This window comes from Myotis brandtii, unplaced genomic scaffold (genome assembly GCF_000412655.1).
Source record: "Myotis brandtii unplaced genomic scaffold, ASM41265v1 scaffold165, whole genome shotgun sequence".
Taxonomy (NCBI): Eukaryota; Metazoa; Chordata; class Mammalia; order Chiroptera; family Vespertilionidae; genus Myotis; species Myotis brandtii.
The window spans coordinates 2,097,979-2,114,417 of NW_005356042.1; positions in this window are offsets into that span (position 1 = coordinate 2,097,979).

The following is a 16,439-nucleotide window of genomic DNA, read 5'->3' on the forward strand; positions in this document are numbered from 1 at the left end:
AAAACTTTAGACAATAAAAAAAAATTTAAAATTAAAACAGTTCTCTCCTTCCCTTGTCATAGTTCTAAAATCTTTACAGGACGGGAGTGAAGTAACATATTTTTATTCCATCATTTTTAAAATGAAGCCTTCTCCTCAATTACATTTATATAATGTTAATGAATTCCCAAAAAGTATTCTGTTGGCATTTATTATTATTTTTTCTTTTTAAATCTATTTTATTGATTTTTTACAGAGAGGAAGGGAGAAGGATAGAGAGTTAGAAACATCAATGAGAGAGAAACATCAATCAGCTGCCTCCTGCACACCCCCTACTGGGGATGTGCCCGCAACCAAGGCACATGCCCCTGCCCGGAATCGAACCTGGGACCCCTCAGTCCGCAGGCTGACGCTCTATCCACTGAGCCAAACCGGTTAGGGCTGTTGGCATTTATTGAGGTATAACTCAGATGCTATATAATTTGTGTGTTTTAAGTGTGCAATTCGATGATTTTTAATAAATTAAGTGTGCAGTCATTGCAAAAAATTATTACATTATTGAAAGTGATATTTACATGAATTACCTCAAAAATATTATTAAAAGTTAGAGGTATTCCATGGGGTAACATTTTAAAGAATTGCTCATCATTCCAGATACACTCCACAACTTACAAGATCTGAGCACCATATTGGTGTTAGTTGGAATTCCAAAGTGTCTTAGATATGAGCACGCAGTAGTATTGGTAAAATTGTAACTCCCTACAACATCTGGCATTGGAGTGTTCTGGCTAAGGGAAATGTGCCTCTGGTCTAGTGGTGGGTATTGTGATGGCAGAGGTGGCAGTAGTTATGAAGGTGGTGGTAGTGGTGGTGTGTTAAATGAATGAGAGGGAGAGAAACTTTCAGAAGCCTTAAGTCTATCATAGGGGAATTTGTTGTTAGAACATCAAGAGGTTCAAAGAAGTTAGATGAACTAGAAAGAAAAAACTTTCCAGAGGGAGAGGGTGAAAGGAATGAGAAACTAGCCTACTTGTAGTCTTTCTCTTCTGTTGTTGAGAAGCTGAGCACTGAGCCTGGGGCCTGTTGCCAAGTTGAGGGGCTGTAGGCAAGGGAGGCTGGGAGGCATTTCCCCAGATGGTTCCTGACTCTCCCAGGGGCAATGTAGAGATAGGCTCCAGCTTGCCGATTCCCTTTGCAAGTAAACACCTGTGGGGACCAGTTCAGTCTGGCTGAGGCTGTTCTGAGAAGTATTTGTATTTTTACACAGACTGCTCCTTGCATTAGGGGCCGGGGTAAATTACCAATGGAGACCGCATACCATATATCTAAATGTTTAAAAATTGTAATTCAAATAATTAACAGTTAAATAAAATATCCTTTTTCTCTGGATAAACTATACTTTCAAATTGACCTGGAAGGCCAGGTTCAAATGTAGAATTCTCAGACTCCTTGGAATTCCACACCAGAACATGGTGAAGTGGGGAGAGACAGCCCCCACTACAGCCAGTCCCTCTTCTCTTTCCACTCTCAGCTCTTTCCCCCACTGTGAAATCTCACCTTCACATTCAACTGTGATTTCAAATCTGTTTATAGTCCTCAAAACATCCCTTTTAGTTACATGGAAGCCTAGGGAAATGCACACCCTAGTGGCAATATGGAACACCTCAGGATGGTAGACATGGGGAAGAGAGGCCCGCACAAGCCCATCCTGGAAATGGACTTGGCTGTTTGGGCATGGAGTTCTGGAGTTCTTGGTAGCTGGGGCATGGATTAGAATAGGGGTTAGTAAACTATGGCTCATGGGGCAAATCTGGGCCCTCCAACCTGTTTTTATAAGTAAAATTTTATTTGAATATAGCCACACTCATTCATTTACATATTACCTATGGCTGCTTTCTTGCTACAATGGCAGAGTTGAGAAGTTGTGACAGAGATCATATGGCTTGCAAAGCCTAAAATATTTACTTTTTGGTCCTTTAAAGAAAAAGTTTGCTGACCTCTAGTCTGGAAGGGGGAGTGGCAGGCTCCCGTGGGCTTGCCTCGTTGGCTCTAGGCTTGAGAAAATGCAGCTAGAGGAGGGCCAGAGTGAAGTTCCCTAAGTGAGGGGCCCCAAACCTGAATCTGACCATTAGGAAACATCAGACAAATCTAAATTTAAAGGACTTTCTTTTATAACAAGGCCTGTTCTCTTCAAAATGCCCATCCCATGAAAGATGAAACAAGGGTAAGGAACTATTTCCAATTAAAGAAGACTAAAGAGACATGATAACTAAAAGCAATGAGACAACTAAAAGATTGCATCTGGGACCAAGAAAAATATGCTATAAAAAACAATATTGGGACACCTGGTAAAAATTTCAAAGGCCTGTTAATTAGGTAATAGCATTGTATTAATGTTAATTTCCAACTTGAGAATTATACTCTGATTATGTAAGTAAATGTCTTATTTTTAGGAAACACACAATAAAGTATTTAAGAATAAAGGGATAAGATGGCTGTAACTCACTCTTCAATAATAATAGTAAAAATAATAATACACAGTTATGTAGAGAGAAAATATAAGTAAAGCAAATGTGGCAAAATGTTAACAGCTGGTGAATCTCTGTAAAGCCTTTCTAGTTCTTTATATTCTTTTTGCAACTTTTCTGTAAGTTTGAAAGTATCCTATATAATAAAAGGCTAATATGCAAATTGACCAAACTACAGAATGACCACCAGGGGACAGACACTCAACGCAGGAGCTACCCTCTGGTGGTCAGTGCACTCCCACAGGGGGAGCAACGCTCAGCCAGAAGCCTCCACGGCAGTTGGACATCCCCCAAGGGCTTCCGGACTGCGAGAGGGCGCAGGTCGGGCTGAGGGACTCCCTGCCCCCCGAGTGAATGAATTTCATGCACTGGGCCTCTAGTTTCATAATGCAAAGTGAAAAAATAGCCCTAGCTGGTTTGGCTCAGTGGATAGAGTGTTGGCCTGTGGACTAGAGGGTCCCAGGTTCAATTCCAGCCTAGGGCATATGCCTGGGTTGCGGGCTTGATCCCCACTCAGGAGCATGCAGGAGGCAGCCAATCAAGAATTCTCTTTCATCATTGATGTTTCTATCTCTCTCTCCCTTTCCCCTACTCTCTGAAATCAATAAAAAATATATCTTAAAAAAAGTGAAAAAATAAAATGTGAGAACAAGGCATTCCCTCTCTCATCTTCACCCACTGGACCCCTTCCCTCACCATTATGTTCACCATACTTCAACAAATTATAACAAATAAGTGAAAAGGAAATGAGTGTAGTTATGGAAAGAAAAAAGAAGTCATTTTTGGCACCTGATGGTATTATCTATGTGGTGTTCTTAGGCTTATTCAGACTTATAAGGTGACTACAGGCCACACTCAGGCTACTTAGAAAGATATAGGGCAGGAACCACAGCAATCAGCAGGGCAGCTTCAGGTGTTCTTTGCAGTTAGGGTCCTGTTGCAGTTCACTCAGTAGGTGCAAAAAGGTAAGATCCACATCGGGTCTTTACAATAGCTGCTCTGATTTAAAAGCCCCATACCTCACAGGAGACATTCTTATACAATTCCATAGGTGTAGCTTCCAGGGTCTCTGCAAGAGTTGTGCCCAATTACAAGAGTTCCACAATCAGGAAGTCCAAAGCAATGGTTTCCCCATCAGGTACTGATAGGTCTGTCAGTCCAGATGCAATTTACCAATGATCATTTTTACTATAAGCAACGTTGCCTAAAAACATAGTTGACACATACTTTCAAAGAAATAAACCTAAGATAGGTTCTCATGCAGAAGAGTTTTGTTAAACCTTTGCCTATAGTCCACCCTCATGAGTTTGGTTAACATTTTAAACAAAAATGACAAGTTAACATGTTTTGTGATTACCAAAATTTGTATTACCCAGTGGAGTGAGAATGTTTCTTCAATATCCAATGTGACTAGCCCTAGCTGGTTTGGCTCAGTGGATAGAGTGTTGGCCTGTGGACTGAAGGGTTCTGGGTTCGATTCTGGTCAAGGGCACATGCCTGGGTTGTGGGCTTGATCTCCAGTAGGGGGTGTGCAGGGACAGCCAATCAATGATTCTCTCTCATCATTGATGTTTCTGTCTCCCGCTCCCTTCCTCTCTGAAATCAATTACTGAAATAGTCTTTGGCCATCTGTCTTTATAATGCCCCTTTTATTATGGGAATTCTAGGCATTTTACATCAAATGATATCACATGATAGTTTTTAGCAAAACAAAAAATACAGTGAAATTTATTTAATTTTTTTAAGAAAAAGTGTCTTTCCCCTATATACCATGTGTAAATCAAGGGTCTTTATCTAGGCTGAAAGTACAGTTTAGGCCTTTAAAATGACTAATTATTGCTTAAAAAAATCTCATCTAGCACTTTAGAAATGTTTGCATTCCCATCAATTTTTCACTAGACGGCAGCAGAGGACACCAGTCTGGCTTTAGTGTAGCCTTAAATTCATACAAGTATTCTGTCCATAGCTTTCGTCAGACTGGGATTGACCTGGGATTAACACACATGAAGAGCTTTCCTTAACCTTTTATTGGTGACTCGGAATCCTATTAAACTGTTTTCATTGTAGCTCTGCATGGACCTTCTGGCCACCACACAGACATTTGTCTGCTTTTGTCCTCTACTCTGATGGGTGCTCTCAAACATTTCCCCATGTAGATTAAAATTTGAATGGAGTAGGAGTCAGCGTGGTAGTTCCACCTGCTTTATCCAGTGGCAGTCCCACCACAAGCATGGGATCTTTGGGTTCTTTCTCTTGTTTTCACAGCCCTCATCTAACACCAACTCAGCCAGATATTAATTCATTCCTGCAGCCCAGCTGCAGCTGGATTTCTGGCCAGGTCCCTTTTATGAACAGTGAGCAGTTTCTCCTCAGTATGAATTTGGTTTTACTCAGACCTGCATCTGCTCCACAAGGGGATGATTTATCCTACCATATACTGCAGAGTTTTCAACATCAGAGAATGGTTAAGTGGACTCACCCACCCAGGGATTCAGTGCCTTGTCAGCATTTCTTTACTCATTCCTTTATTTCATAGTCCATTGGTCAAATCGAATTAAGGGTGGGAAGGCTACCGTACTGCTGCCACCACTCTGCAATGCCCATAGAAGGGTCTTCTTAGATTCCACTAAGCATTAAACAAGAAGCACATCGAGACTGGTAGGAAGGGTGGAGATGTGGGGCAGAATCCTGAAACTGCTGGTCCCATACCCATGTGTGGAGGTTTAAAATTTGGAAGGTTATCTTGGCTGTGGAGGTTTCTCAGAGGAGTGAGAGGCCCTTGCCCCACCCTAGGACCCCACCCCAGGGTTCCAGTGCTGAGAAGAGAAGCACCCACAACTTCTGGCTGTAAAAACCAGCAGGGATTGTGGCTGAGTGACACAGAGGCTGTGGAAGTCCCAGGCAATTCATCTTAATGGGTCTGCACATGGACTTACTCAGACTCACTCCCTCTGAGCTCCAGCACTGGGGCAGCAGCTTGAAAGGATCCAGAGATATTTGGGGAGGAACTAACTTGTCTGGAATCAGGGCAAGAGCTGGAGGGGCAGCTTTCTCTCAGATGGGAGTGCTGGCAGAGGTCAGTGTTACTATGCTGAGCCTTCCCTTCTATAGAGCTGACAGGCTGGGCCATATCTGAATCTCCATAAACTTGGATCACACTTTTCACCCTGCCCTGATGATTACCCGAGACCCCGCCCCTCCCTAATTGCTGGCTCATCTAAACCATTTCTAGTGGCTTTTCCATACAACTGGCCTCTCTTGCCTCATGCTTTAGATTTTCCTAAAATCTCTCAAACAAGCAGCAGCTGGAACCAGTGTGCCCTATGCCTCACAATAAGGGCCACCAGGCCCAGCACTAGTGGCAACCCACTCTGGTTCACAGCTTGGCCTCTCCTGGGCACCTCCAAGCTCAACACAAGTAGCACCATCTGCAGATTGTAGCTCATGCTGACTGGCCCCAGCAGGGCACAGGCAGAGGCTGGCTTTGCACTTCCAAGGAGACCCTAGAACCAGTGCACCTGATAGTCAACTTTGACCATGCTGGATTACAATTCTACCACCTCCATGAGCGATACACTCAAGGGGCAGACTCAGTGAGCACCAAAGCCCCACTGAAGCAAGTCCTGCTCCATAGGGTCAGCTCCTGCACAGCAGCTCTTCAGCTATAGTAGCAGCCGATCCTTGCAATTGATTGGTCTGGGGGTCAATCCCTTTCAGTGACACCAACAACAATCAAGGTTCAACTACAATAGGACAGTGCACACAGCTCACACAGGGAACACCTAGAGTGTCCAGCTCAGGTAACTGGGGAGACTGAGACACTGGGCCCTACAGGACACCTACTACACAAGGCCACTCTACCAAGTCCGGGAGACATAACAGATCTAACTAATTCATATAAATAAATGCAGGGAAGCAGCCAAAATGCAGAGACAAAGAAACATGTCACAAAAGAAAGAACAGAAGAAATCTCCAGAAAAAAACCCCTCAATGAAATGGAAGCAAGCAAACTATCAGATACAGAGTTCAAAACAATAGTTATAAGGGTGCTCAAGGAACTTATAAGAACTTTAAGGAACTTAGTGAGAATTTCAAGGAAATTAGTGAGAACATCAACAACATAAAAAAGGACCATCAAAAATGAAGCATACACTAACTGAAATAAAGAATAATTTACAAGGATCAACAGTAGAGTAGAGAATGCTGAGAATCAAATCAAGAATTTATAACATAAGGAAGCAAAAACAAAAAACAAAACAAAACAAAACAACCTAATCAGAAGAGCAAGAAGAAAAAAGAATCCAAAAAATGAAGATAGTGTAAGGAACCTCTGGGACAACTTCAAGTGTACCAACATTTGCATCATGGGGGTACCAGAAGGAGAAGAGATGGAGGATGAAATAAAAAACCTATTTGAAAAAATAATGACAGAAAACTTCCCTTACCTGGTGAAAGAAATAGACATATAAGTTCAGGAAGCACAGAGAATCTCAAACAAGAGGAACCCAAAGATGCCCACAGCAAGATACATCATAATTAAAATGTCAAAGGTTAAAGACAAAGAGAATCTTACCAGTAAAAGCAGCAAGAGAAAAACAGTCAGTTACCTACAAGGGAGCACCCATACAACTGTCAGCTAATTTCTCAGCAGAAACTTTGCAGTCCAGAGGGAGTGGCAAGAAATATTTAAAGTGATGAATAGCAAGGACCTAAAACCAAGAGTACTCTACCCAGCAAAGCTATCATTCAGAATTGAAGGTCAGATAAAGAGCTTCCCAGTCAAGGAAAAGCTAAAGGAGATCATCATCACCAAACCAGTATTACATGAAATGTTAAAGGGTCTTCTTTTTTTCCCTCTTATGTATATTTTTAATTGATTTCAGAGAGGAAGGGAGAGGGAGAGAGAGATAGAAACATCAATGATGAGAGAGAATTATTGATCGGCTGCCTCCTGCATGCTCCGTACTGGGGATTGAGCCCACAACCCGGGCATGCGCCCTTGACTGGAATCGAACCCAGGACCCTTCAGTCTGCAGGCCAACACTCTATCCACTGAGCCAAATCAGCTAGGCAGTAGTTGGCAAACTCATTAGTCAACAGAGCCAAATATCAACAATCAACAGTACAACGATTGAAATTTCTTTTGAGAGCCAAATTTTTTAAACTTAAACTATATAGGTAGGTACATTGTTATTAACTTAATTAGAGTACTCCTAAGACTTAGGAAGAGCCACACTCAAGGGGCCAAAGAGCCGCATGTGGCTCCCGAGCCGCAGTTTGCCGACCATGGAGCTAGGGTGAAGGGTTTTCTGAAGAAGAATAATAATAAGAATAAATAAGAGATAAAATATATGAACAATAAAATGGCAACAAATGCATATCTATAAAAAATTGAATCTAAAAACCAAAATAAATGAACAAGGAATCTAATGAACAAAATAAACTGATGAATAAGAGAACCAGAGGCATGGAAACATGGGAAAGACTGCCAAATCTCAGAGGGAAGAGGGGATGGGGGCCAGGAAGAGATTAACTAAAGAACTTATATGCATATATGCATTACCTATGGACACATACAATAGGGTGATGAAGGCCTGGGACAGGGCAGGAACTAGGTGGAGGGGGGGTAATGGGGGAAATATAAAGGGAACATCTATAATACTCTCAACAATAAAGGTTTTTTAAAAAGGTGTCTCAGTGTGGGCCTCTTTGGTTTTCTCTTGTTTGGGACTCTGTACTTCTTGGACTTGTATGTCTATTTCTTTTACCAGGTTATGGAAGTTCTCTCATTTTCTCAGATAGGTTTTCAATTCCTAGCTCTCTTTCTTCTCCTTCCGGCACCCCCATGATGCAAATGTTTGTACACTTGAAGTGTCCCAGTGGTTTCTTAAACTATCCTTATTTTGGGGGATTCGTTTTTTTCTTTTTGCTGTTTGGATTGGGTGTTTTCTACTTCCTTATTTTCTAAATTACTGATATGATCTTCTGCTTCATCTGTTGATTCCCTATATTGTATTTATTTCCATTATTGTATTCTTAATTTCTTACTGGTTCTTTTTTATGTTTTCAATATCCATATTTATGTTTCTTATCACTTTGTTGAAGTTCTCACTAAGTTCCTCTACCCTTCTCCTAAGTTCATTGAGCATCCTTATAACCAGTGTTTTGAATTCTGCATCTGTAGATTGCTTGTCTCCATTTTGTTTAGTTCTTTTTCTTGCGTTTTGTTTTATTCTTTCATTTGGGACATACTTCTTTGTCTCCACATTTTGGTTTCTTCCCTGTGATTGTTTCTATGTATTAGGTAGAGCTGCTACATCTCCTGGTCTTGGTAGAGTGGCCTTATGTAGTAGGTGTCCTGTAGGGTCCAGTGGCATAGCCTCCTCTGTTACTCGAGCTGAGTGTTCCAGGTATGATCCTGTGTGGGCTCTGTGCACCCTCCTGTTGTAGTGAGGCTTGATTGCTGTTAACACATCAATGACAGGGATTTATTTCCACCTGATTGGCTGCAAAGACTGGCCACTACCACTGTGGGGGATCTGTTGTTCAGGGGCCAAACCCACAGAGCAAGACTTGCTTCAGTGGGGCTTTGGTGCCTGCTTAGTTGTCCTTTGAGTTTGTTGCTTGTGGAGGTGGTTGGGTGGTGATTCAGCGAGGTCCGAAGCTGTCCACTGGGTGTGCTGGTCCTGAGGTCTCTTGGGAAGTGCAGGCCAAGATCAGCTGCCACCTGTGTCCTGCCTGGGGCAACCCAGCATGAGCTACAAAGTGATCTGCAGATAGCTGCTACTTTTGTTGGGCTTGGAGGTGCCCAGGATAGGCCAGCTACCAACCAAGGTTGGCTACACTAATGCAGGGTCTGGGGTCACTTAACAAGAGGTATGGGGCACATTGAGGCCAGATGATACTTGTTTGAGGTTTGTGAATAGTTGAGAGATTTTAGGGAAGTCCACAGCATGAGCCAACAGAGGCTGTTTGTATGGAAAAGCCACAGAAATGGTTTGGGTGGACCTGCAACTTGGGTGAGGTGGGTCGCAGGGAATCACAAAGGTGAGGGAAACAGTGTTAGCCAGGTTGATGGAGACTTAGATATGGTGGAGGCCTGCCAGCTCTGTGGGGGAAGAGCTCAGCAAAGGAATAATGGTTTCTGCCAGTACTTCTTCCTGAGAGAAAGGTGGCCCCTCAGCCCTTACTCTGAAGCCAGACAATTCAGTTTTTCCCCTATGTCCTTGACAAGCTTTCTGAGCTTCTGCCCCAGTTCTGGAACTCAGAAGGTGAGTCTGAGTAAGTATGTGTGTGGGGCCCTTTAAAAGGAATGTCTGGGACTTCACCAGTCCTCCATCTCATCCAGCCACAATCCTCACTGGTTTTCACAGCCAGGCATTATGGGAACTTCTCTTCCTGGCACTAGAACCCTGCACTGGGAGCCCTGGTGTGGGGCTGGGACTTCATGTTCCTCAGGGGTATCTCTGCAACCAAAATATCCCTCCTGATTTTTAACCACCACTGTGGGTGTGGGACCAGCAGTTCTGCATCTCTGCCTCTCTTACCAGCTAGATGTGGTTTTTTCTGTACATCCTTAGTTATAGGACTTACGTTTGGCTAGATTTTAGGTGGTTCTCAAGGATGGTTGTTTTGTGTTTAGTTATAATTTTGATGTAGTTGTGAAAAGAATCGCTCACCATGACCAACTGAAATTATTCCAGATATGGAAGGCTGGTTCAACATTTGAAAATAAGTCAGTATAATCCACCATGCCAACAAGCCAAAGGAAAAAAAATCACACGCTCATATCAGTTGACACAAAAAGTATCTGGCAAAGTGAAACTCATTCTTGATAAAAACTTTTGCAAAGTAGGAATAGAAAACTTCCTCAACTCAAACACATGTACAGAAAGGTAGAGCTAACAAATACTTAATGGCAAAAGACAGAATGCTTTCTTTTAAAGATCAAGAACAAGGCAAATATGTCTATTTTCACCACTCTTATTAACACAGTATTGGAAGTTCTAGCTACTGCAATAAGGCAAGAAAACAAAATAAAACATATACAGATTGAAAAGGAAGATTGTCTTTATTTGCAAATGACATGATTATCTACATAGATAATCTCAAGAAATCTATAAAAAACCTTCTAGAACTAATAAATAAGTTCAGGAAGATCACAGGATACAAGATCAACACACAAACATTAATTGTATTTCTATATACTAATGATGTGGGAACCAAAATTAAGAGCACAATTACATTACAGTTGCTCCAAAGAAAATGAAATGCTTAGATGTAAACTTAATAAAACATGTATAGGATTTGTATGCTAAAGATTGCAAAAATGTTGATAAAGTAAATCAAAGAAGATCTAAATAAATTAAGAGACATATGTGTTCATAGATTGGAACACAGTAGAGATATCAATTCTCCCTAAATTGATCTATAGGATTAATGCAAGTCCTATTACAATCCCAGCAAGGTATTTTATAGATGTAGCTAATCTTATCCTAAAATTTATGTAGAAAGCCACAGGCCCTAGAGTCACTAAAACAATTTTAAAAAATTATGAAAGAAACTCCCTAACCCAATATTAATACTATACATCATAGTATTCAAGACAGTAGGATATCAGAGGAGGGATGGACACATAGGTCAATGGGACAGAATAGAGAACCCAAACATAGAACCATGCAAATATATACTGAACTTATTTCCAGCAAAGGTGCAAAAATAATTCAATGGAGGAAGCATAGCTTTTCAACAAACAGTTGGACCAATTGGACATTCATAGGCAGAAAATGAATCTCAACCTATAACCCAAAATGTAAAATGAAAAACTATAAAGCTTTTAGGAAAAAGCCTTAGGAGAAAAATGTTTAGGATCTAGAACTAGGCAGAGTTCCTAGACTTGATACCAAAATTATGATCCATAGAAGGAAAAATGATATATTGGATTTCATGAAAACTAAAAACATTTGCTCTGCTAAAGCTCATGTGAAGAGGATGTAAAGACAGGTTACAGACTGGGAGAAAATATAGGGTGTCCCCCCAAAAAATATATACACACACTTTGAATAATTTTAAAGGCAGTGTTTATTAAAATACATTTTATTTTCAAAATCGAGCTATCAGCTGTTAAAGTGTGTATACTAGTACATTTTTTTTGATACCCTGTATTTGCAAACCATATATCCAACAAAGCACTAGCATTTACAAAATATAAATAACCCTTAAAACTGAATGTTAAAAAAGGATCTCTTTATCATTTTTTTATAACTGCATGTAAATCTACAATTATCTCAAAATAAAATATTTAATTAAAAAAAACTTCACATCTTCAGAACATCTTTTTTTGGACCCTCCAGACTAATATTCTTGTTGAACCTTTACCTTTTCTTTTGGAACACTTGTCATGGTTTTGTAATTATTCAAGTGGTTATTAGTTTAATGCCTATTTCCCCCACTAGGCTGCAAGGTCTATACTACTATATCTCCATATATTGGAAACAATGCTTAATAAATATTTATTGAATGACTGAGTTAATGTGTTGCAGAATTATTGAAAAGTTTGAAATTGCTTTGTATTTGGAAAATACTTTAAATCCATTCTCTCCCACTTTCTTTTTTTGGAAAAAATGAACACCTATCTTCTTCCTAGGGCACCCCCCTCATACCTTGAGCCTCCTGGCTGAGCCCTGCGCCATCAGCAATCTCTGTACAACATCTGCTGCTTTTCTAGACTCTTCAAGTTGGACAGCTGCCAAAAATATTCGCCCTCTTGACCTCCTGAGGGCTGAGTTTACCCAGTAATTGATCTCATTACTCTGTGTTGGAGTTTTAGAAAGACAACCTGCTGCTCTTATTATTCAATGAATAACAACATCTAAATTGATCCAATTTTCAGGGAAAATGACATTTCTAGGCCTGGTTATAACAACTGTTCAAATATTTTGACTTACTACTAAAAACAATTGAAGTGCCTTCAAATTCTCAAATGACAACTTAGTTTGAGAAAATATACTGAAGGGAATCTCTGTGACAGATGAGACCTTGTAATGAAGTGACTTATTTGACAGGAAAAGTTAGTTTTAGAATTCTGTTTGAATTCTAAGCAGTGTTTACCTGAGAAAGAAAGATGAGCTTGGGCGCTTGGCAGCATTCCTGTTCGCTGATCTTGAAGCAGTGTGGTTGGGATGAAGTCAGCAGGACTTTCTTAGGCAGTCTGACTTTGCTCAGCATGTTTCAAGTATGGACCTATTCTTAAGACAACAGAGAAATCCCACTTTATGATTGCAGAAATAATATATACTCAATGTATATATTATAGAAAAGAGTAAAAATAAATCCTCCCAAATATCAATACCAAGAGATAATCACTGTTTTGAAATTTAAAATTTTGAAATAATTTTAACCTTAGAGATAAGTTGCAAATATAGTTGTGGTAGGAAAAATTGGTCCCCAAAGATATTCATGCCCTAATCTCAGAAGCCTCTGAATACATTATGCTATATGGCAAAGGAGACTTTGCAGATGTATTTGAAGTTACAGACCTTAAAATATGAAGATTAGGTGAGTACAATCTAATCACATGAACATTGAAACACTGTGAACTTTCTCTGGCTGAAGTCAGAGAGATTCAAGCATGAAGACTCAACACACTTTCACTGGCTGTGAGTTGGAAGGGGCCATGTGGCAAAATCAGAGAGTGGCCGCTGGGAGATAAGGCTGGCCCCTGGCTGACAGCCAGCAAGGAAATGGAACATCCTTCCTATAACTTGCAAGGACCTGAATCCTGCCAACAACCCCAGTGAGTTTGCAAGAGGACCCTGAGTCCCAGTCAAGAACTACAGCCTCCCTGGATACCTTAATTTTAACCTGGTGAGACTTAGAGCAGAGGCTCTAGCAATGCCATGCCAGACTTCTATGAGACAATACAGTTAATACACATAATAAAAAAGCTGCAAAACTTGTGGTAATTTATGCAGCAATAGAAGTCTAATACAACAATACAAAGAATTCCTGCATATCCTCTATCCAGCTTCCCTTAATGCTAACATTTTACATACCATAGTACAATGATCAAAACCAGGACATTGACATTGGGACAATACTACTAACTAAACTACAGACTTTATTTGAATGTCAAATAATTAGTTTAGTTTCCACTAATATCCTTTTTCTGTTTGAGGATCCCATCTAGGATTGAATAGTGAATTGAATCATCATGTCTCCTTAATCTCTTCCAATCTGTGACAGTTCCCCTATCTTTCATGACCGTGACACTTGATGAATGCTGACTAGTTATTTTGCAGAATATAATGATTTGCGTTTGTTAGCTGTTCCTACATGATTTCAGTGAAGTATGTACTGTTGGCATGAATACCACAGAAATGTTCTCAGTGCATCATATCCAAGGGTTCATGATCTCAATATGTCATATTACTAGTTTTATTAACCTTGATCACTTGCATATGGTGGTGTCTGCTGGAGTTCTCTTCTGTAAAGTTGCAGTCTTCCCCTTTGTATTAATAAATATCCTTGAGATTATGCAAATGTTTCTCTTTAAACTTTGTTTTATCTTCCATTGGTGGATTTTGTCAGTAACAAGAGGTGGGGATGGAAGAACTCAATAGTTTAATCAGTATCCTTCCACGTCCCTCCCATGTGTGGTGAATATGTGTTTGTATTATATATATAATTTATATATAGGATATATTTGTTACATATGATAATGCTATTTTGTAACCATCTGTTTACTTAGCAAAGTATTATGAACATTTTTCCTTATCAACAAATATTTTTTAGAACATGAGTTCTAAGAGTAGTTAGTAGTAGTAGTTAGCACTTTGTTTTATGGTCCTATTATTTTTCTAGCCAGTTTACAATTTTTGGATGATTGGTTTAAATTATTTTTTATTATATATAGGGTAAAGTGGATATTTTTGTACATACATCCTTGCACACATCTCTGTATTTCCTAAGGATAGTTTTCTTAAAGTCAAATTGCTGGCTTAAAGGTTTCCACATTGATACACATTGTGAAGTTTCCTCTGACCAAAAATGCAGATGTCTGCAGTTTCTCTTATTCCTCCTATTTCTAGCAGTACTTTATAAAGGGTAGTCAACATTCCTGCTCAAGGTGTAATCATTTAATAGTCATTATATTCCCATAAAGCCACCTCTCCATTTTCAGAACCAGACTGAGTGGACACACAGGCACTGCAGACACCAGCCTGTGGAGTGCTGGGGGTGAGCGGAGGCTCAGCTCAGTCTGGAGGCAGCATTAGGAGTCCTCAGAGCAAGGCCCAGAGTGGGCTGCCCACTGGGACAGGCTGGCTGCTTCAGGAGTCCTCAGTGTGTAGTGGTATCAGAATCATCTGGGAGGTTTATTAAAATGTAGATTTCTGGTTTTAAATCCAGATCTAAGGATCAGAATTCTTGGGGGATGGTCTCAGGCATCTGTATTTTAAAAAAATCTCATCGGGGTGTCAAAAGGTGGTCCTTGGGGCCATATTTTGAGAAACACCACTTTCGGCTATAGGCAACCTTAACAGATTATTCTTTGAAGGCTATAAGGAGGAATGAGGAATAAACTGTACATGTGAACTTATGCCTTAATTTTCACTGTGTCCCAAGGCAGGCTGTCTCTAGCCATCCTTTCACAATTATCCACTTTTTAGCTCGTCCTTTTTAAAAATTTTTTAAAAAAATATATATTTTATTGATTTTTTACAGAGAGGAAGGGAGAGAGATAGAGAGTTAGAAACATCGATGAGAGAGAAACATCGATCAGTTGCCTCCTGCACACCCCCTACTGGGGATGTGTACGCAACCAAGGTGATGCCCTTGACTGGAATTGAACCTGGGACCCTTCAGTCCGCAGGCCGACGCTCTATCCACTGAGCCAAACCAGTTAGGGCAATTCAGGCTCTTTTTTGACAAAATGTAATTCTCCAAAATAGAATAGTTTTATTTATGTCAAATAAATGCTTATATCACTCCCATCATTTCATCTCTCCTTCAGTCTCAGTGACAGTGACAGTCTTTTGTTTTGGTGACCATCTTGTATACGTATGCCCATACTTCATAAAGGGTGTCCCAAAATTCACGCAAGAAGTAATTTTGATAGAAAACACAGGTTTATAATTAAAAAATGTAAATTTTTTATTGATTCATAAAGTATACAGGATAAGGTTATATATGGAATAGCATATTGGGTAAATGGATTATCATGTCGTGATAGCAAGCACCATTAACTGTTATTGCCTGAGCAGCCGCATTTTCGAAGAAGAATGGTCCCATGATACCTCCAGCCCAAAATCCGCACCAAACAGTGACACGTTGTGGATGCATTTGTTTCTCAACAATCACTCTTGGATTTTCTGAACCCCAAATGATTTCAACAAAAGAGTGCATATGTGCCAGCAAAGCCGTGGAGGCCATTTACCTGATATTCTATTCCATACATAACCCTATACTGTATACTTTATGAATCAATAAAAAATTTACAATTTTTATTATAAACCTGTATTTTCTATCAAAATTACTTCTTGCGTGAATTTTGGGACATCTTTTACTTCATCAGAGTAAGGGGAGCTGGTATTTGGAGCCACTGCATTTGTAAAGGTTAGGAAACAGGGGTAGAGAGATGAAGTAATGATAATAATTGCATTCATTGAGTCTCTGTTGTGTTCCAGCATTCCTGCAGAGTGGAAATTAATATTCCTAGGCCCAAAGATGTCATGAGACTGACCTAGTGAGCTGCTTAGAAACAGAGCTGAAGTTCACAGCGCAATCTGGTCAACACCAGATTCTCATTGTAGCTTATCAAGCCCACTGCTAATTAATGGCAATACTGGCAAGGAATGCTGGCTCTTGGTCTAGTATAGTTGCCCTTGAAACACAACATCTTCAGGTATACTTAGCACATAGTGTGTGTATGTG